Below are 22,315 nucleotides of genomic sequence, written 5' to 3'. Positions count from 1 at the left end.
TTCAGGGACAGGCTGTGGGATCAGGTACATGTTGACAGGGATCCACCACAGACCGGACTTCTCCCATTTGGACAACTTTGTAGGTCCCAGAGATGGACGTCCATGTGGTCTTCCCGTTGCTGTAGGTGCGGCTGAGGCGTGCAGTGTAAGGGATGTCTGCCCCGTACTTATACCCCACCATACTGACACCACAGGAGTGGTTTGGTGGGACATTGTGCGTAACAGAAACAGTGTGGGCGATCGACTTGGTATAAGTTGTCCCCTCACTTAACTGGAGGGTCGTCTCCGCGCTAATCTCAATGCTTGCAGAGGCAATTATGGGGATTCCAGCAGTGATGGCAGTTTTGACTCACGCTGTGATAGAAGAGCTGGTGTCCCACCTTTGCTCCTCTTGGATCGTCTTTGAGAGGGAAGCTGTCTGTGTCACTGCCTGGCAGTCCTTGTTGGTGATGGAAGCTTTGTCCATGGTCTCTGGAGGATAAGTGATGATTTTAACCTCATCAGTCTTGTACTTGACATCAGAGATGTGCTCACTGTAAATATCTTTGTTAAAGGTCAGGACCTGGTAGGTCTTGTACCAATACTCTTAACCCTTCCAGGGAAGGTAGAAGGCCGGATTTTTAACATCCACCTTTCCAAGACCATACTTGTTCTTCCCAACATAAAGGTCTCTGGAGCAGGTACTGACTGAATTCTGAGGCACTGAACCGTAGGAGTCATCCTTCCATTCCAAAAACTCAAAGTTGTTTTTGTTCACCAGGATCTGAAATGGGGAGCCAAGATAAGCTTTACCGCCAAAGGGGTAGTGGCAGGAAGGAGTTGAATCCATGTCAGGGTTGTAGAAGCCGGCAATACAGTCATATTGGCAAACATAGTCAATGCGTCCAACATATTCGTTGTAGATTGAAACTGCTCCATCGGGGAGAGAGCCATCAAACGCCTTCCATTCCAGGTTGGTTTGATACAAGTTGGACAATGAATACCGGGCCAACGTGGTCTTGATCTCCACAGGAGTTGGAAGAGCTTGATCTGTCATTTCGTTATCAGAGATATTAGGAACCCTTTCCTCCAGATTTGGACTATCAGGACTATAAAAGCAGGGCAAAAGGTGCAGATAGGAACAAAGTTTAAGTATAAACCACATGACATCAGTACTCAATCAAATCGTTTCTAATCCTTTTGAAGCTAAGTTTTGAAGAATTCTTTATCGGGCAAAACAAAATCTGGCCGATGGAGAGCAATAAGCAAAACGTTTACCTTGATATGATTTTTAAATCACAATTCAAGGGACGTCAGCAACTGTAATTTCCAGAGAACTTGGATATCTGAAGCAAGAAAAGCCTGCAGTGACTCAACAAAGGGACAAATGTTTTGGTCTCTCGTCCACACGCAAACACAGTTTTAAGTCACTAAAATAGACATTTTTTTAAAACGCCTTTTAAGGTGTACTTAAAAAATAATCCTGTATATTATGTGTGGACACATTCAATTTTTGGGAAGCTTCTGAAAACAACAGATGGTTTCATGTAAACAACAACCAGCAAAGATCAGTCAAACAGACCTGAAGTAAACCTTCACAGAGCTTGAAGCAAAGCAACAACACTACCGTGTCCCATTCAGCATCCAGTGTCAACTGTCCCACAGAACTTTGACCGGACGGTCTGGTTGATATGATATTAATGTTTATCATGTCTTTTGCTTTAGGAAACTGGTTCCCCACCTTCTCAGAGTTTCCCTTAGCAGGATACTGTTCTTTAAACCACTCAGATGTCTGAATATTTCATATAACTTCCCAATCAACGTTTTCTTGTAAAGTGACGCTAAGCAGGAACTCCACCTCATCGTTCGTCCACATGAGTTCAATTTAGTTTTTACCGTGAAACCAAATATCAAGTATGCATAAATAAATACATAATTAGCTGTTGCTTCACTATGCTTTAGTATTTGTTAACATTGCCAAGGGAGAATAAGCTCACTGAGCATGCTCAGAATATTCTTTTATGGTATTTGAGGTATTGTTGACGTCACCTTTATCACCACCTATATACTGACGTGACTCAAGAAGAAAGCCAACATAGACGGCTATCATGTCAGTTAGATTTTGAATTACCTTTTTGGGATACCGTAGCGTAGATTTACACAGTATTGTTATTTTACACATTGTAGTCTTCTGCTGCTGAGTTTTATAATGTGATATAATGATGCTTCACGCACCATAAATTGAATCACCACTGAGATTCCTTAAATCCTCAAAACAACAAACCCAACAATTTGCGTGGCATCAAAAAACATGATCTCTGTGAACTGACCACAAAACCAAAAAGCACATTTGTAATACTAGGAATTTAGATCAATTTAAATAAAAATAATGATAATAATAAACAAACAGCTTTTTTTGTTTTCTCCAAATATTAAAACTAATTCCTCCTTTCCCGTCTATGTTCATGTCTTTTTTGCTTCCTGCATTTGTGCTAACACAATTCATATCCTCATCAAGTTATAAACAAATGATGAAACTTGGAAAAGGAGGCGTTTTAATTCTCAAATCAGATTTAGCGATGCTTAACACACCACAGATTTAATCATCGCTGAAATCTTAAATCATCAACACATCAAACCAAAATGATTTGCATGTCTTGGCTCCACAGCGGCTGAAACACTTGCAACTTAAATCAGTTGAAATGAAATCAGTGTTTTCTCACAAGATTAAAATGAACTCTTTTACATCTTTTTTTAAAATTTAATTAAATTATTTTCAAGTTCTGTCGTTATCCCATTTGAAGTGATGCACACATGAGGACAAAAGAAACAGCAACATGGAAGATTCACACTGTGATGTCAGTTTCAGTTTACCTGCTTCTTGGTACTTGTTACAGCTGACGTACTTCTCACAGCTGTCTAGGCCGGCTGAGGACAGAGCCGGCAGCGCCAACATCAGCAACACAGACAGCTTCATCTGCAGAAGAAACAGAGAACAGGATCCCTGTTACACTCACCAGCAGTTTGTAGCACTAAACCAACATTAAAGCAGTGTTTGGTTTATTATATTATGTGTCATTCATATTATAAAAAAAAAGAATGAAGATAGAAATGTGAAAGCAGCAGAATCACTTTGGTGGATTTATGGAGAAGTTGCAAAAACTTACAGTCACGACGTTCAAAAGTCCAGCAGAGGGTCAGGCAGGCAGGTACGCAACAGTTTGGTTCAAGCAAACAGGTCACAGATGCTAGAAAACAAAGACGTGATGCACACTGAAGCTTTGTCAGTGACTGCGGTGAAGAGGCTGCTATATAGTGTGCTGATATGGAGATGGGCGGGGAAAGCTCAGGTGATTTTAGTTTAATACTCAAACATGTTGCTCTAGTTTGTTTGTAGTTCTTCTCCCTGGGTGTGTTTTTTTTTATCTTCATAGATTAGATTAGATTAGAACACTTTATTAATCCCCAGTGGGGGAAACTCATTTGCCACCCACAAACTCATACAGACGACACAGTCCACAGTACACAACAGACAAAAACACATTACAAAGGATAAATAACACCAGACAATGCCATATAAAACATGATCGACATCAGTGCTGCTGGAACGAAAGACCATCTTAGTGGTTCAGTAGAACACTGGAGCCTCCTGAGTCTCTCACTCAATGAGCTTCAGAGTCCGTTGAAGACACCGTGTAGTGGACGGCCTTCAAACAAGACAATCGTTTTTAACTTGGCCCTTGTTTGCTTTTTAACAGTGACCTCTAGTGAGTCTGGGGTAAGGCCAATCACTGAGCCAGCCTTTCTGATCATCTTATTGATCCTGTTTCTATCATCCGCAGTGATGCCGCCCCCCCCCCCCCCAGCAGAGCACAGCATAAACAAGAACACTAGCCAAGATCCCCTGATAGGTAACATGAAGAAGCTTCCTGCTGATGTCAAATGATCTCAGCTTCCTCAGGAAGAAGAGTCTTGACTGAGCCTTTTTAAAAACAGCATCAGTGTTCTTCTTCCAGTTTAATTTACTGTCCAGATAGACCCCGAGATATTTATACGACTGGACAATTTCTATCTGCTGACCTGCAATTGTCACTGGGGAGACCTCCTCCTTCTTCCTTCTAAAATCAATAACCAACTCTTTGGTCTTTCCAATATTTAGTTTTAAAAATTGTTCATCACACCAGCTGACAAAAGATTCAACCTCCCGTTTGTAGGCCAGGTCGTTGCCTCGGGTAAGTAGACCAACCAGGGCAGTGTCATCTGAGAACTTCTGGATGTTACAGGACACATGGCTCTGCCTGTAGTCAGCTGTATGAAGTGAGAATAAAAAGGGGGATAAAACTGTTCCCTGTGGTGCTCCAGTTTTAGTTAAGATAGTGTCAGACAGTTTGTTATCAAGCCTGACAAACTGTGGTCGAGACAAAAGGTAATCCAAAACCCAAGCAACAGTTGTATTGTGCAGTTTGAGTGTCATACGTTTTTTAGCTAAAAGGTGCGGTTGGATTGTATTAAAAGCACTAGAAAAGTCAAAGAACATGATCCTAACAGAGCTGGCAGTTGTTGCAAGATGACTATAAATACTGTGGAGCATAAAAAGTAGTGCATCACCTACCCTACATGGTATTCCTTCTTGAGCTGTGTAGTCTGGAAGCCTAATGAGGACTTCTTTAACACAATAATGCAAACTTGAAAACGAAAAATGTATTCCGCAGTAGCATTATAATTTCCCACAAATGTTCGTGTTATTTGAGTTAAGATGTAAAGAAAGACAATTATTCTATTGTTTTTTTCAAATACTTATATGGCCGTTCTATGACCATATTAAGATGAAAAAGAAAACGCTATTTAATGCAATATAAATAATGTAACCTGATTTTCCATTAATGCAAACAATTTGTATGCCTAAAGGAAAAAGATATTGCAATTTTCTAACAATTTGATAATGAAAACGACATTTGACATTTCATTTTCAAAGACCTAACCTGCTGTACATTGTTCAATATTCAAATGCGATAAATGAAACAGCGTCACCAGTCTGTTACATTTACATGTCAGCACAATCTGTCAGTTCTCTCATCAAGAAGGGTCTTCAATTAGGACGTCAATCATTCTCTGTATGCCGGACACTGTAGAATATTGGAACCTGTCTTTTATGAGGGTTGGAAGGAACAAAAGTGAATGAATGAAGATGGAAGTGATCCACGGTTTCCATGGATCCTGGTTATATCTGGACCCTGGTCCTGCCGGCCACCCACTGCTACTATCATTATTATTAGTAGTCGCATTGCTATTACCGATACCATTACTGCTTCTGTTATTGTTATTCTTCTATATCCACTGCTTCTGTTGTTATTAGCAGTCGTAATGTTTCCATCATTATTCTGCTCACTACTCTCATTATAGGAATCATTTCTGTCATTGAATGTGTTGTAACTCTGTGATGTTGTTCATTCTGTACACATGACATCTATCACACGTCTGTCCATCCTGATAGAGCATCCTCCTCTGTTGCTCTCTCTAAGCTCTCTCCCTCTTTTCTCCCCGTTAAAGGTTTTTTTTGGGGGAGTTCTTCCTGTTCTGATGTGAGGGTCCTGGGACAGAGGATGTCGCGAAGTTAGATGTTTGTGTCAAAGTTGAAAAGATTTGGAAGGAGTGCTCAAATATCTTACTGTCATGAGTCAAAGGGTGAAGAAGATAGTATTTCCCACTAGCTTTATCTGCCGTGTGACTGTTTGTTTTTCATGCTGTGCGATTGTCTAAATTTTTTCCAAATAATTTCATTGCAGTTAATGAATGACAGAGATGAGATATTATTCAGCTGTGAGGCAGTGTAAAGAAAAGAGAAGAGTTGGACATTTTTCCACAGAAGCATGAAGACATAGAAACAAGTCTGTTTATCGCTGTAGGACAGGGTCACTGATAGATGGAGCGCCGTCCGGTTCCGGACCCAGACGCCGTTGTATCCGGACCTGGACTTATAACCGGGAAGCTCATTGAGAATTATCACATTTTCATGGAGCGCATTCATTCACTGCCCAACAATGCTGTAAAGGAGGAGAATAGAGCTGAAACAAGTGGTTTCAATAACCACAGATAAAGTGCCTGCACACAAAGGTCTCTTTTTAGAGGAGAAGAAGAATATAATAGTGTTGTTTTTATTGACACCACTTCAAACCTGAATGAACTGAATTTAAAGCTGTAGGGCAAAGACAAGTCAGTTTATATATATTCCAACCACTTTAAACACTTGTTCTTCAGTAGTCGTCCTTTTTTTTAGAAGGTTAGTCTTAAAAAAGTGAATTTATGCACCTAATTAAAAAGCAATCATTTCCACACAGCTTCAAATGAGAATGCTCATGAACAGACAAGATACAGATGATCAAAGTCTTGTTTTTCTGTGCACATTATCTTTAAGACGGTTTATTTTTTCACATTTGATGTTCTGTTGTTTTCACCAAGGCTGGATATTAAAGTTGGTCTGATGGTACAAACTGGTGGCAGGTAACAGTGATCCTGTTCTGTGTTTCATCTGCAGATGAAGATTCCAAGTGTCCTCGTTTAAGTGAGACCTAAAGTTGGATCAGGATAGAACGTACTTTACACAAAATGTAGGGGGACAAACAAAACGAAAGTACGAGTGCAAAAGAGGAATTCACTTCAATATTATGAGAAAACACAAAAATAACTGTAAATTAAATGATTTAAATTGATTTAAGCTCCTCGTGTGACAGCTGTGCTGTTTCTTTTTTAAGGGTCAGTTTACTGAAATCACCTCTGTGGAGCCACGACATTCAAATACTTTGGTGCTTTGTAGTGATTAAATGTGTGGTGTGTGAAGTATAACATTTGGAAACTTAGCATGTTTTAGCATTTAAATCCATTTTCTAACTCAACACAAATAAAGTGATGTCTGTGGAACAGTCAGAGTAGGTCTGGGTGATTAGTCAAACTGATTCTTTAATGCTGTGTTTCACAATGTGTAATGTTTTCTAACTTTCTTTGAATCTTCTGACATTTCTCTTGTCAGATCACTTTTTGGTTGAACTGATATCTGGTGTTAAATGATCACAAGAAGATTTTACTTTGTGGTAACATGGTACCAGCAGGCCAGATACTCAACCTTTATGGATCGTGACCCCTTAAAACAAAGTCCCTTCGGCCTGTTCTGACAAATTTGCAACTTGCGAATTGCAAAGTGAGATCATCTCCCTCTCGACCATGTCGACACCTTTCACTTATTACAACAAATAAGCAAGTTCTGACACAATCTGCCATATTTATGCAAGCAGTTGCTTTTGTAAATCTGGCCTCGTATTTGACCTTTGGTGCATGTCGCCCCGTCAACAAAGAAAATATTGTAAATTATTTTTGTGTTAAGTTTTAAGTTATTGTCATAGAATTAGCTTTTGTTGCTACAAGAAGCCAATCCTGTCTTCTGTAAATGTTGACACAAAAACAATCCTGTGGCAGTTACAATCTTTCTCCATTTGTTTCTTTTCAGCCATGAATCCGTTCTACAGAAGAAGTAGTCCCTAGAGAGGAAGTTCAAAGACATTTATTCATATTCTTAAAAAGCTGAAATATCTAAGATATCCAGCAGGTAGGAGTGAAAGATCACTAATTTATCACCAGACATTGTCACTGGTATGCCAGTCCCCAGCTCAGTATCTCACACAGCAGTGCAGTGATGCTCCAACATGATATATCATATATTACATTGCATAACATCCACACATGTCAAGTCGAATGTAGAAATACTAACAAATACTCTTCTACTTAAACTTGTTATGATATTTGTGTTTATTGAAGATCAAGTGAAATACATTTTTTTCTCAGAAATCAATGAATAAGTTTCATGTTGGGTCACATGAAAACAAGTGAGCCATCTACATGACGACGAAGCAAACTCAACCCCGTGATGAAGCCCATGAGATCCGGCTGAAGGCTCCAGGAAAAAGTTAGTAAGCTGTAGTGATTGTTTTATTTTGACACACGAAGAGCGTCTCTATGCCATTGGTGGAGATCAACACCAACCTAGACAGCGTCGAGATGTACAACCCAATGTTCATATGTTGACCTCGGGTTTTAAAAACATATTTAACTAGTGAGGTGTTTGATGCACAGGAAGCCAAAAACTGTTTTACAACAAGATATTTGTTTTATTTTGACATTTCCACAATCCTTCAAAATGTTTAAACTTTACATGAGAAATTGCTGAAAGGAAGAAGAACAGATTGAGACATGCGTCCTTGAATAAACAAACGTGGCATCTCATTCTATTCTAAAATCTACAATGTTGGAAAGATGAGGAACCCACTGAAGACACTTGTATGTATTTTTCCACCCTTCCACATGATGACATTGACGGTCTCTCCGACATTCAGCTCAAGGATTACCGTGTTGCTAGTGGTGTCACTGTTATCTGAGCTGCTGAATTCCCAGGTGCTCACTTGGTAATGCCTGTTCTTCACCAGGATGGCTCCTGAAGTGTGACCGTTGTAGCCGAAAGTCATGAATGAAAAGTGGTAAACGCCTTTCAGTCGAGCAGTGAAGATGCCTGTTGAAGAGAAGAATGCAATGACATCAAGAAGTTAGAAAAACATTTGTCCTTAGTTTGCTCTTAATACTTTGTTCTACTCAACGGAAACACAAATAAACATCATCTTCTCAGTTAGATGATAAGATCGATACCACTCTTATGTCTGCATGTTGAAGATAAAGCCATGCAGCTGGTTAGCTTAGCATAAAGATTACAAACTGGGGGAAACAATTAGCCACCTTTATTCTAAAAGTAACAAAATCACCAACACACAAAGCTCGATGGACTTATAGGCAACTTGTGGAAAAGCTTCAGAGGCCGTGGAAGGAAGATTTTGCAATGTTCTGACCATATTACTAAACCAATGTTTCCCAGATGATATCCAATAATATAGAGGATGCATTCCATTTGATTAAAGACGCATACTTTCAGATCTATTAATCATTGGTCAGTTTTCTGAAGGTTATGCATCTAGAACATACCTGTTTTACAGTTGTAAGCAAAGCCAACGTTCGTGAAGACTCGGTTATAGATGAGAATATTGTTGGTGCTGTTGATGCTGGGTCCAGTGAACGTATCGTTGGATTCGATTATAGTTGCAGAAAAGGCCACCTTGGCATTGACTGATGAAAGAAATGCAAACATTGTTAAATTTAGTTGTGTGTGTTTAGCATCTTGAACTATACTTTCCCTTACCTTCGGCTTTAAGGCGCATCACCTCTAATAAGAGTTCACTTTCTTCAGTTCTGAGTTCTGCAGGAAAAAAATAAAATAAAAAAGTAATGTTACTTTAAACATACAATTTTACATTCCACATTTATGAAAAAGCAGCAGCTCAGTATTTATCTATTTTCAGGGTACAAGTTGCTTTTGTTAAGGGATTGGACTATCTCATCGCTCTTGAGACCGTCAATGTCAGCCTTCTGCTGGTCCATTGCAGTTCATCAACATTCCTGAATCAATCAACTTCAGCCTTTTGATCATTCAGTTTTGAGCTGAAAGCGCGAGTCATTATCAAAAGGACATTTCTGCATTAAATTCATGAAAACATTAAAATTTCTCTTTTTTTAAGATAATACAGACTTAAAAACTTACCTTCGCTGTCATATTGTATTTCCGTGGCATTCAGTAGGGCTTCGACTTTGACTACAAGCTCCCGGGCCGTCGAGTTAAGGTGGGAGAGTTCCTTCTTGTATAGAGTCAGCAGTTTCTGTGTGGCATTGAACACAGCCCAAGTTTCTGACTCCAGATTTTCAAGTTTCTCTTTTCTCTCCCTTAGCTGCCTCTCAGTTGCATCAAGTCTCTCCTCAATCTCACTGATGTTTCCCCCGACTCTCTCCCCGTGTTTGACCAGTTCTCCAACTTCTCTCTTCAGGCTGGCAATGTCAACTTCCTGTTCCTCCAGCTTTGCAGCTCTCAACTCCATCTCAGTTTGTGACACCATCCTTTCTAGGTCCTTTTGTGCGTTTGAAACATTTGTCACTAACCTTTCAAGTGCACGAATGTTGCCGCTTGCAGAATCAAGCTGCAGTCTGGTTCTACCTTCCATAGCATCAATCCTCTCTCGCAGCAGCATTTGGTTCTCTTCAAGTTGTCTGAACATCTTCGAGGTGTAAAATGTTTTTGTAATTTGAGCAAAGAGTCGGCATTTCTTGTGCTTGCTCCAGGTCACACCTGTGGGGGAGTTCTGAAGATGCCGCTCCAACAAAAGCCAGAAGAAAAACCACCATGGTGACCATCTTCAGAGATAAGTTAAGGTTCTTTACTTGACATTACATTACATTACATTACAGTCATTTAGCAGACGCTTTTATCCAAAGCGACTTACAATAAGTGTATTCAACATCGGTTTGAGAGAACAACTAGTCACCAGAAGTAATAAGTGCATGTCCCTACCTCAAACAAGCATCTAAGAGCATAAACCAGAGCCAACGTACAGTGCAGAAACAAAGGAATGCAATAAGTGCCACAAGCTAATATAAAAACAATAAGTGCAATAAGCTAGTATGAATACAGTAGATGCTAGGTAAGTGCTAAGCGGAAGGGTAGGCCTTCTTGAAGAGGTGAGTTTTCAGCCTGCGCCGAAAGATGGGCAGCGACTCTGCCGTCCTGACGTCAGTGGGGAGTTCATTCCACCACTGTGGGGCCAGGACAGAAAACAGCCGCGACCGGGTCGATCGGCCGCAGGGACCTCTGAGCGACGGGGCAACCAGTCGCCCCGAGGTAGCAGAGCGAAGTGGTCGGGACGCGGTGTAGGGCTTGACCATGGCCTGGAGATAGGAAGGAGCTGTTCCTTTCACTGCCCTGTAGGCTAGCACCAGAGTCTTAAACTGGATGCGGGCTCTTACAGGTAGCCAGTGTAGAGAACGGAGAAGGCAAGTTGTGTGGGAGAACTTGGGGCGATTGAACACCAGGCGAGCTGCAGCTTTCTGGACAAGCTCCAGAGGTCTGATGGCCAGCGCCGGGGCTCCGGCAAGTAGTGAGTTGCAGTAGTCCAGGCGGGAGATGACAAGAGCCTGGATTAGCACCTGCGCCGTCTCATCAGTGAGGAAGGGGCGAATCCTCCTGATGTTGTAGAGCAGGAATCTGCAGGAGCGTGTAACCGATGCAATGTTTGCTGAGAACGACAGTTGATCATCCAGGGTCACACCCAGGTTTCTCGCAGTCTGAGTTGGCGTCACCACGGTATCATCAATGGTGATGGACAGGTCTCGGTGCGGGTAACCCTTCCCCGGGAGGAACAGTAGCTCGGTTTTGTCCAGGTTGAGCTTGAGGTGGTGTGTCGTCATCCACTTCGAGATGTCAGCCAAGCACGCAGCGATGCGTGCCTCCACTTGAGTGTCCCCGGGGGGAAATGACAAGACCAGCTGGGTGTCATCGGCATAACAATGGTAGGAGAAGTCATGCGAGCGAATAACAGAACCCAGAGATGTTGTGTAGAGCGAGAAGAGAAGGGGGCCCAGGACTGAGCCTTGCGGAACCCCCGTAGTCAGTATGCGTGGTTCCGACACAGAGCCCCTCCATGACACCTGGTAGGATCGACCTGTCAGGTAGGATGCAAACAGGGAGAGTGCAGAGCCTGAAACGCCCATCCCCTCGAGGGTGGATAGGAGGATCTGGTGGTTAACAGTGTCAAACGCCGCAGACAGGTCCAGGAGAATCAGGACAGAGGAGAGAGATTTAGATCTCGCTGCATGAAGCGACTCCGTCACCGCAAGGAGGGCTGTCTCAGTCGAGTGACCCACTTTGAACCCGGACTGGTGAGGGTCCAAGAGGTTGTTTTGGTGGAGACCAGTCTGCAAAGTTAGGACTCCTGCGCCACTCTCCTGTGGCAGCTTCCTTTTACCTTTTTAGAGGTGGGCGTGGCAAAGGGTCATCAGCAGAGTGGAAACACCTGAGCTCATCAGCAACACTGGCAACACATGGGCCCTTTGTGCCAGTGCACCCTTTAAAAAACCCACTTTAGTCTCAGTAGGTCCCTGTCTCCTGCCTGAGACACTCATATGTTTTTTGGTTGACATCGTGGTTTGTTTCAACGCTATACAACATTACACACTTTCCACTCATGCACTCACCTGCACTGCTGAAATGACTGATTTCACACACCACTGTTGCCATTTATGTTGCCTTTAAGTTAAGTTAATAATTGGCTTTGCTGCGTGAGTCTCACTCGTCACTGTCGGTTTGTGACGAGGGTGCAACAAGAGCTTTCTTACATCTAGGGAAGAGCTTTCTTACATCTAGGGAATGTCCCTCACCACTTAAACCACCAAACCTCTCTCTCTGATTTTCTGCCATGTGTAGACTTCTCTTACTATTCTGACATGTAACGTAACTCAATCGAAACTTGTGCTGGGTTCATGCAACAGCCACGCAACGCAAAAAGGAAAACCATCTTTAGGATTCTTTTTCCAAGGTAAATGCAGATTCTGTATGAAAATGCCTGCCCACAAAATTAGCCCTGTTGAGCAAGAAATGGATAGGGGTCTGTGGTTTTAACATAATTATTATGTCATACTAAAATTCTTAAGTTAGCCTGAAAAGGTTTCTGTGTCTTGTTAGCTTCTTTGTCATTGGTACCGTTGTATGCCTTCTATGTCCTATACCCTGCACAGATAACGTACTAGCGGATGCCAAATAAGAAACTGTCTTAGTGTTAGTGGGGTCACCGGCAATGAATACTGATTCAAGACGTCGTGTTTGCGGAACATATTAATGCACTTAAAGGCTCATTAGATGGCAAAACAAAGCAAATTTAGGTTTTTTTCAGTCAGGATGGCCGAGCGGTCCAAGGCGCTGCGTTCAGGTCGCAGTCTCCACTGGAGGCGTGGGTTCGAATCCCACTTCTGACAGCAATTGTTTTTCACTGGTTGCGTTGACTGTAACATGATATTGTGAAAGAAAGCTTAGCAATGCTTTGTATGTCAAGGAGCAGGCATTTGACAAAATACTGCACGACTACTGCAACAGCAGCATTTGTAAGCCTCTACATTATCAACCAATGTAATCTGACCATGTGTTTGTAAACAGTTGTTCCATATTTTGCTGGATTCATTGTTTGTAGGAAGTCTCTCAAAACAATTTCTTTACTTGTCATTTCCCAAATCCTCTGCTGATCTTACTAAAATTCTGAAGTTAGCCTGAAACGGTTTCTGTGTCTTGTTAGCTTCTTTGTCATTGGTAACGTTGTATGCCTTCTATGTCCTATTCCCTGCACAGATAACATACTAACGGATGCCAAATAAGAAACGGTCTACCAAAACTGTGTATTTTTTGATGGTGTAGAGGTTCCATGGTGTAATGGTTAGCACTCTGGACTCTGAATCCAGTGATCTGAGTTCAAATCTCAGTGGAACCTGTTTTTAAGCTAGAGTAAAGGTCAAAGAAGGTCAAAAAATGCAACCTTTCCACATCTCAGCAAAAGTTGGACTGGTGTGGCCATCTTGCTTCAGGTACAAGTGAGACCGGAGAGGAGTGTCTTGACCTTCACCGGAGTGATCTAAGAATGAAGTACTATTGACAGGGAGCAAAATGGTTTCCACTTAAATCATGGATGCACACTTTGTATTGTGTCTTGTAATCACCATAAAAAAAGAAGTTTGACTGAGATTTCAACTCAGGTTCTTGCCGTTAGAGTCTAAAGTGTTCGTCATCAAGGGACCCGTATACTCCATCAGAGGTGGTTGTTGGATGGTCGACCAGCTTTGGAAACCCCATCGACCCACAGCTTTCCGACGTCAGATGGGGGCTGTGTCCAACCATTTGTGTGTTAAAAAAACACAAGGGGCTGTGTTAGTGGGGTCAACGGCAATGAATACTGATTCAAGACGTCGTGTTTGCGGAACATATTAATGCACTTAAAGGCTCATTAGATGGCAAAACAAAGCAAATTCAGGGTTTTTTTCAGTCAGGATGGCCGAGCGGTCCAAGGCGCTGCGTTAAGGTCGCAGTCTCCACTGGAGGCGTGGGTTCGAATCCCACTTCTGACAGCAATTGTTTTTCACTGGTTGCGTTGACTGTAACATGATATTGTGAAAGAAAGCTTAGCAATGCTTTGTATGTCAAGGAGCAGGCATTTGACAAACTACTGCACGACCACTGCAGCAGCAGCATTTGCAAGCCTCTACATTATCAACCAATGTAATCTAACCATGTGTTTGTAAACAGTTGGCCTATATTTTGCTGGATTCATTGTTTGTATGAAGTCTCTCAAAACAATTTCTTTACTTGTCACTTCCCAAATCCTCTGCTGAGCTTACTAAAATCCTTAAGTCAGCCTGAAACGGTTTCTGTGTCTTGTTAGCTTCTTTGTCATTGGTAACGTTGTATGCCTTCTATGTCCTATTCCCTGCACAGATAACATACTAACGGATGCCAAATAAGAAACGGTCTACCAAAACTGTGTATTTTTTGATGGTGTAGAGGTTCCATGGTGTAATGGTTAGCACTCTGGACTCAGAATCCAGTGATCTGAGTTCAAATCTCAGTGGAACCTGTTTTTAAGCTAGAGTAAAGGTCAAAGAAGGTCAAAAAATGCAACCTTTCCACATCTCAGCAAAAGTTGGACTGGTGTGGCCATCTTGCTTCAGGTACAAGTGAGACCGGAGAGGAGTGTCTTGACCTTCACCGGAGTGATCTAAGAATGAAGTACTATTGACAGGGAGCAAAATGGTTTCCACTTAAATCATGGATGCACACTTTGTATTGTGTCTTGTAATCACCATAAAAAAAGAAGTTTGACTGAGATTTCAACTCAGGTTCTTGCCGTTAGAGTCTAAAGTGTTCGTCATCAAGGGACCCGTATACTCCATCAGAGGTGGTTGTTGGATGGTCGACCAGCTTTGGAAACCCCATCGACCCACAGCTTTCCGACGTCAGATGGGGGCTGTGTCCAACCATTTGTGTGTTAAAAAAACACAAGGGGCTGTGTTAGTGGGGTCAACGGCAATGAATACTGATTCAAGACGTCGTGTTTGCGGAACATATTAATGCACTTAAAGGCTCATTAGATGGCAAAACAAAGCAAATTCAGGGTTTTTTTCAGTCAGGATGGCCGAGCGGTCCAAGGCGCTGCGTTAAGGTCGCAGTCTCCACTGGAGGCGTGGGTTCGAATCCCACTTCTGACAGCAATTGTTTTTCACTGGTTGCGTTGACTGTAACATGATATTGTGAAAGAAAGCTTAGCAATGCTTTGTATGTCAAGGAGCAGGCATTTGACAAACTACTGCACGACCACTGCAGCAGCAGCATTTGCAAGCCTCTACATTATCAACCAATGTAATCTAACCATGTGTTTGTAAACAGTTGGCCTATATTTTGCTGGATTCATTGTTTGTATGAAGTCTCTCAAAACAATTTCTTTACTTGTCACTTCCCAAATCCTCTGCTGAGCTTACTAAAATCCTTAAGTCAGCCTGAAACGGTTTCTGTGTCTTGTTAGCTTCTTTGTCATTGGTAACGTTGTATGCCTTCTATGTCCTATTCCCTGCACAGATAACATACTAACGGATGCCAAATAAGAAACGGTCTACCAAAACTGTGTATTTTTTGATGGTGTAGAGGTTCCATGGTGTAATGGTTAGCACTCTGGACTCAGAATCCAGTGATCTGAGTTCAAATCTCAGTGGAACCTGTTTTTAAGCTAGAGTAAAGGTCAAAGAAGGTCAAACAATGCAACCTTTCCACATCTCAGCAAAAGTTGGACTGGTGTGGCCATCTTGCTTCAGGTACAAGTGAGACCGGAGAGGAGTGTCTTGACCTTCACCGGAGTGATCTAAGAATGAAGTACTATTGACAGGGAGCAAAATGGTTTCCACTTAAATCATGGATGCACACTTTGTATTGTGTCTTGTAATCACCATAAAAAAAGAAGTTTGACTGAGATTTCAACTCAGGTTCTTGCCGTTAGAGTCTAAAGTGTTCGTCATCAAGGGACCCGTATACTCCATCAGAGGTGGTTGTTGGATGGTCGACCAGCTTTGGAAACCCCATCGACCCACAGCTTTCCGACGTCAGATGGGGGCTGTGTCCAACCATTTGTGTGTTAAAAAAACACAAGGGGCTGTGTTAGTGGGGTCAACGGCAATGAATACTGATTCAAGACGTCGTGTTTGCGGAACATATTAATGCACTTAAAGGCTCATTAGATGGCAAAACAAAGCAAATTCAGGGTTTTTTTCAGTCAGGATGGCCGAGCGGTCCAAGGCGCTGCGTTAAGGTCGCAGTCTCCACTGGAGGCGTGGGTTCGAATCCCACTTCTGACAGCAATTGTTTTTCACTGGTTGCGTTGACTGTAACATGATATTGTGAAAGAAAGCTTAGCAATGCTTTGTATGTCAAGGAGCAGGCATTTGACAAACTACTGCACGACCACTGCAGCAGCAGCATTTGCAAGCCTCTACATTATCAACCAATGTAATCTAACCATGTGTTTGTAAACAGTTGGCCTATATTTTGCTGGATTCATTGATTGTAGGAAGTCTCTCAAAACAATTTCTTTACTTGTCATTTCCCAAATCCTCTGCTGATCTTACTAAAATTCTGAAGTTAGCCTGAAACGGTTTCTGTGTCTTGTTAGCTTCTTTGTCATTGGTAACGTTGTATGCCTTCTATGTCCTATTCCCTGCACAGATAACATACTAACGGATGCCAAATAAGAAACGGTCTACCAAAACTGTGTATTTTTTGATGGTGTAGAGGTTCCATGGTGTAATGGTTAGCACTCTGGACTCTGAATCCAGTGATCTGAGTTCAAATCTCAGTGGAACCTGTTTTTAAGCTAGAGTAAAGGTCAAAGAAGGTCAAAAAATGCAACCTTTCAACATCTCAGCAAAAGTTGGACTGGTGTGGCCATCTTGCTTCAGGTACAAGTGAGACCGGAGAGGAGTGTCTTGACCTTCACCGGAGTGATCTAAGAATGAAGTACTATTGACAGGGAGCAAAATGGTTTCCACTTAAATCATGGATGCACACTTTGTATTGTGTCTTGTAATCACCATAAAAAAAGAAGTTTGACTGAGATTTCAACTCAGGTTCTTGCCGTTAGAGTCTAAAGTGTTCGTCATCAAGGGACCCGTATACTCCATCAGAGGTGGTTGTTGGATGGTCGACCAGCTTTGGAAACCCCATCGACCCACAGCTTTCCGACGTCAGATGGGGGCTGTGTCCAACCATTTGTGTGTTAAAAAAACACAAGGGGCTGTGTTAGTGGGGTCAACGGCAATGAATACTGATTCAAGACGTCGTGTTTGCGGAACATATTAATGCACTTAAAGGCTCATTAGATGGCAAAACAAAGCAAATTCAGGGTTTTTTTCAGTCAGGATGGCCGAGCGGTCCAAGGCGCTGCGTTCAGGTCGCAGTCTCCACTGGAGGCGTGGGTTTGAATCCCACTTCTGACAGCAATTGTTTTTCACTGGTTGCGTTGACTGTAACATGATATTGTGAAAGAAAGCTTAGCAATGCTTTGTATGTCAAGGAGCAGGCATTTGACAAACTACTGCACGACCACTGCAGCAGCAGCATTTGCAAGCCTCTACATTATCAACCAATGTAATCTAACCATGTGTTTGTAAACAGTTGGCCTATATTTTGCTGGATTCATTGTTTGTATGAAGTCTCTCAAAACAATTTCTTTACTTGTCACTTCCCAAATCCTCTGCTGAGCTTACTAAAATCCTTAAGTCAGCCTGAAACGGTTTCTGTGTCTTGTTAGCTTCTTTGTCATTGGTAACGTTGTATGCCTTCTATGTCCTATTCCCTGCACAGATAACATACTAACGGATGCCAAATAAGAAACGGTCTACCAAAACTGTGTATTTTTTGATGGTGTAGAGGTTCCATGGTGTAATGGTTAGCACTCTGGACTCAGAATCCAGTGATCTGAGTTCAAATCTCAGTGGAACCTGTTTTTAAGCTAGAGTAAAGGTCAAAGAAGGTCAAACAATGCAACCTTTCCACATCTCAGCAAAAGTTGGACTGGTGTGGCCATCTTGCTTCAGGTACAAGTGAGACCGGAGAGGAGTGTCTTGACCTTCACCGGAGTGATCTAAGAATGAAGTACTATTGACAGGGAGCAAAATGGTTTCCACTTAAATCATGGATGCACACTTTGTATTGTGTCTTGTAATCACCATAAAAAAAGAAGTTTGACTGAGATTTCAACTCAGGTTCTTGCCGTTAGAGTCTAAAGTGTTCGTCATCAAGGGACCCGTATACTCCATCAGAGGTGGTTGTTGGATGGTCGACCAGCTTTGGAAACCCCATCGACCCACAGCTTTCCGACGTCAGATGGGGGCTGTGTCCAACCATTTGTGTGTTAAAAAAACACAAGGGGCTGTGTTAGTGGGGTCAACGGCAATGAATACTGATTCAAGACGTCGTGTTTGCGGAACATATTAATGCACTTAAAGGCTCATTAGATGGCAAAACAAAGCAAATTCAGGGTTTTTTTCAGTCAGGATGGCCGAGCGGTCCAAGGCGCTGCGTTAAGGTCGCAGTCTCCACTGGAGGCGTGGGTTCGAATCCCACTTCTGACAGCAATTGTTTTTCACTGGTTGCGTTGACTGTAACATGATATTGTGAAAGAAAGCTTAGCAATGCTTTGTATGTCAAGGAGCAGGCATTTGACAAACTACTGCACGACCACTGCAGCAGCAGCATTTGCAAGCCTCTACATTATCAACCAATGTAATCTAACCATGTGTTTGTAAACAGTTGGCCTATATTTTGCTGGATTCATTGATTGTAGGAAGTCTCTCAAAACAATTTCTTTACTTGTCATTTCCCAAATCCTCTGCTGATCTTACTAAAATTCTGAAGTTAGCCTGAAACGGTTTCTGTGTCTTGTTAGCTTCTTTGTCATTGGTAACGTTGTATGCCTTCTATGTCCTATTCCCTGCACAGATAACATACTAACGGATGCCAAATAAGAAACGGTCTACCAAAACTGTGTATTTTTTGATGGTGTAGAGGTTCCATGGTGTAATGGTTAGCACTCTGGACTCTGAATCCAGTGATCTGAGTTCAAATCTCAGTGGAACCTGTTTTTAAGCTAGAGTAAAGGTCAAAGAAGGTCAAAAAATGCAACCTTTCAACATCTCAGCAAAAGTTGGACTGGTGTGGCCATCTTGCTTCAGGTACAAGTGAGACCGGAGAGGAGTGTCTTGACCTTCACCGGAGTGATCTAAGAATGAAGTACTATTGACAGGGAGCAAAATGGTTTCCACTTAAATCATGGATGCACACTTTGTATTGTGTCTTGTAATCACCATAAAAAAAGAAGTTTGACTGAGATTTCAACTCAGGTTCTTGCCGTTAGAGTCTAAAGTGTTCGTCATCAAGGGACCCGTATACTCCATCAGAGGTGGTTGTTGGATGGTCGACCAGCTTTGGAAACCCCATCGACCCACAGCTTTCCGACGTCAGATGGGGGCTGTGTCCAACCATTTGTGTGTTAAAAAAACACAAGGGGCTGTGTTAGTGGGGTCAACGGCAATGAATACTGATTCAAGACGTCGTGTTTGCGGAACATATTAATGCACTTAAAGGCTCATTAGATGGCAAAACAAAGCAAATTCAGGGTTTTTTTCAGTCAGGATGGCCGAGCGGTCCAAGGCGCTGCGTTCAGGTCGCAGTCTCCACTGGAGGCGTGGGTTTGAATCCCACTTCTGACAGCAATTGTTTTTCACTGGTTGCGTTGACTGTAACATGATATTGTGAAAGAAAGCTTAGCAATGCTTTGTATGTCAAGGAGCAGGCATTTGACAAACTACTGCACGACCACTGCAGCAGCAGCATTTGCAAGCCTCTACATTATCAACCAATGTAATCTAACCATGTGTTTGTAAACAGTTGGCCTATATTTTGCTGGATTCATTGTTTGTATGAAGTCTCTCAAAACAATTTCTTTACTTGTCACTTCCCAAATCCTCTGCTGAGCTTACTAAAATCCTTAAGTCAGCCTGAAACGGTTTCTGTGTCTTGTTAGCTTCTTTGTCATTGGTAACGTTGTATGCCTTCTATGTCCTATTCCCTGCACAGATAACATACTAACGGATGCCAAATAAGAAACGGTCTACCAAAACTGTGTATTTTTTGATGGTGTAGAGGTTCCATGGTGTAATGGTTAGCACTCTGGACTCTGAATCCAGTGATCTGAGTTCAAATCTCAGTGGAACCTGTTTTTAAGCTAGAGTAAAGGTCAAAGAAGGTCAAAAAATGCAACCTTTCCACATCTCAGCAAAAGTTGGACTGGTGTGGCCATCTTGCTTCAGGTACAAGTGAGACCGGAGAGGAGTGTCTTGACCTTCACCGGAGTGATCTAAGAATGAAGTACTATTGACAGGGAGCAAAATGGTTTCCACTTAAATCATGGATGCACACTTTGTATTGTGTCTTGTAATCACCATAAAAAAAGAAGTTTGACTGAGATTTCAACTCAGGTTCTTGCCGTTAGAGTCTAAAGTGTTCGTCATCAAGGGACCCGTATACTCCATCAGAGGTGGTTGTTGGATGGTCGACCAGCTTTGGAAACCCCATCGACCCACAGCTTTCCGACGTCAGATGGGGGCTGTGTCCAACCATTTGTGTGTTAAAAAAACACAAGGGGCTGTGTTAGTGGGGTCAACGGCAATGAATACTGATTCAAGACGTCGTGTTTGCGGAACATATTAATGCACTTAAAGGCTCATTAGATGGCAAAACAAAGCAAATTCAGGGTTTTTTTCAGTCAGGATGGCCGAGCGGTCCAAGGCGCTGCGTTCAGGTCGCAGTCTCCACTGGAGGCGTGGGTTTGAATCCCACTTCTGACAGCAATTGTTTTTCACTGGTTGCGTTGACTGTAACATGATATTGTGAAAGAAAGCTTAGCAATGCTTTGTATGTCAAGGAGCAGGCATTTGACAAACTACTGCACGACCACTGCAGCAGCAGCATTTGCAAGCCTCTACATTATCAACCAATGTAATCTAACCATGTGTTTGTAAACAGTTGGCCTATATTTTGCTGGATTCATTGTTTGTATGAAGTCTCTCAAAACAATTTCTTTACTTGTCACTTCCCAAATCCTCTGCTGAGCTTACTAAAATCCTTAAGTCAGCCTGAAACGGTTTCTGTGTCTTGTTAGCTTCTTTGTCATTGGTAACGTTGTATGCCTTCTATGTCCTATTCCCTGCACAGATAACATACTAACGGATGCCAAATAAGAAACGGTCTACCAAAACTGTGTATTTTTTGATGGTGTAGAGGTTCCATGGTGTAATGGTTAGCACTCTGGACTCAGAATCCAGTGATCTGAGTTCAAATCTCAGTGGAACCTGTTTTTAAGCTAGAGTAAAGGTCAAAGAAGGTCAAAAAATGCAACCTTTCCACATCTCAGCAAAAGTTGGACTGGTGTGGCCATCTTGCTTCAGGTACAAGTGAGACCGGAGAGGAGTGTCTTGACCTTCACCGGAGTGATCTAAGAATGAAGTACTATTGACAGGGAGCAAAATGGTTTCCACTTAAATCATGGATGCACACTTTGTATTGTGTCTTGTAATCACCATAAAAAAAGAAGTTTGACTGAGATTTCAACTCAGGTTCTTGCCGTTAGAGTCTAAAGTGTTCGTCATCAAGGGACCCGTATACTCCATCAGAGGTGGTTGTTGGATGGTCGACCAGCTTTGGAAACCCCATCGACCCACAGCTTTCCGACGTCAGATGGGGGCTGTGTCCAACCATTTGTGTGTTAAAAAAACACAAGGGGCTGTGTTAGTGGGGTCAACGGCAATGAATACTGATTCAAGACGTCGTGTTTGCGGAACATATTAATACACTTAAAGGCTCATTAGATGGCAAAACAAAGCAAATTCAGGGTTTTTTTCATTTAGGATGGCCGAGCGGTCCAAGGCGCTGCGTTAAGGTCGCAGTCTCCACTGGAGGCGTGGGTTCGAATCCCACTTCTGACAGCAATTGTTTTTCACTGGTTGCGTTGACTGTAACATGATATTGTGAAAGAAAGCTTAGCAATGCTTTGTATGTCAAGGAGCAGGCATTTGACAAACTACTGCACGACCACTGCAGCAGCAGCATTTGCAAGCCTCTACATTATCAACCAATGTAATCTAACCATGTGTTTGTAAACAGTTGGCCTATATTTTGCTGGATTCATTGTTTGTATGAAGTCTCTCAAAACAATTTCTTTACTTGTCACTTCCCAAATCCTCTGCTGAGCTTACTAAAATCCTTAAGTCAGCCTGAAACGGTTTCTGTGTCTTGTTAGCTTCTTTGTCATTGGTAACGTTGTATGCCTTCTAT

At 42.2% G+C, this 22,315-nt stretch overlaps 9 non-coding genes and 1 pseudogene across 9 annotated transcripts; 9 read left to right on the top strand and 1 right to left on the bottom strand.

Moving 5' to 3' along the window:
• Position 1: 1 nt before the first annotated feature.
• Positions 2-10,257, bottom strand: LOC142957663 (uncharacterized; annotated as a pseudogene).
• A 2,530-nt stretch (positions 10,258-12,787) lies between these two features.
• trnal-cag (transfer RNA leucine (anticodon CAG)) lies at positions 12,788-12,870 on the top strand. The gene has a single exon. It is a non-coding gene; the product is annotated as a tRNA-Leu (tRNA).
• Positions 12,871-13,304: 434 nt separating this feature from the next.
• Positions 13,305-13,376, top strand: trnaq-cug (transfer RNA glutamine (anticodon CUG)). Its single transcript has one exon. It is a non-coding gene; the product is annotated as a tRNA-Gln (tRNA).
• A 548-nt stretch (positions 13,377-13,924) lies between these two features.
• On the top strand, positions 13,925-14,007 carry trnal-aag (transfer RNA leucine (anticodon AAG)). Its single transcript has one exon. It is a non-coding gene; the product is annotated as a tRNA-Leu (tRNA).
• A 1,054-nt stretch (positions 14,008-15,061) lies between these two features.
• Positions 15,062-15,144, top strand: trnal-aag (transfer RNA leucine (anticodon AAG)). The gene has a single exon. It is a non-coding gene; the product is annotated as a tRNA-Leu (tRNA).
• Positions 15,145-16,198: 1,054 nt separating this feature from the next.
• Positions 16,199-16,281, top strand: trnal-aag (transfer RNA leucine (anticodon AAG)). Its single transcript has one exon. It is a non-coding gene; the product is annotated as a tRNA-Leu (tRNA).
• A 434-nt stretch (positions 16,282-16,715) lies between these two features.
• trnaq-cug (transfer RNA glutamine (anticodon CUG)) lies at positions 16,716-16,787 on the top strand. Its single transcript has one exon. It is a non-coding gene; the product is annotated as a tRNA-Gln (tRNA).
• Positions 16,788-18,472: 1,685 nt separating this feature from the next.
• Positions 18,473-18,555, top strand: trnal-aag (transfer RNA leucine (anticodon AAG)). The gene has a single exon. It is a non-coding gene; the product is annotated as a tRNA-Leu (tRNA).
• Positions 18,556-18,989: 434 nt separating this feature from the next.
• trnaq-cug (transfer RNA glutamine (anticodon CUG)) lies at positions 18,990-19,061 on the top strand. The gene has a single exon. It is a non-coding gene; the product is annotated as a tRNA-Gln (tRNA).
• Positions 19,062-20,126: 1,065 nt separating this feature from the next.
• On the top strand, positions 20,127-20,198 carry trnaq-cug (transfer RNA glutamine (anticodon CUG)). The gene has a single exon. It is a non-coding gene; the product is annotated as a tRNA-Gln (tRNA).
• The last annotated feature ends 2,117 nt before the right edge of the window (positions 20,199-22,315 follow it).

Source organism: Anarhichas minor, unplaced genomic scaffold, assembly GCF_050575085.1.
Source record: "Anarhichas minor isolate MPS153535 unplaced genomic scaffold, ASM5057508v1 ptg000025l, whole genome shotgun sequence".
NCBI lineage: Eukaryota > Metazoa > Chordata > Actinopteri > Perciformes > Anarhichadidae > Anarhichas > Anarhichas minor.
The sequence above is the reverse complement of the archived record's forward strand: the minus strand, read 5'-3'. Positions and strand labels throughout refer to the sequence as shown.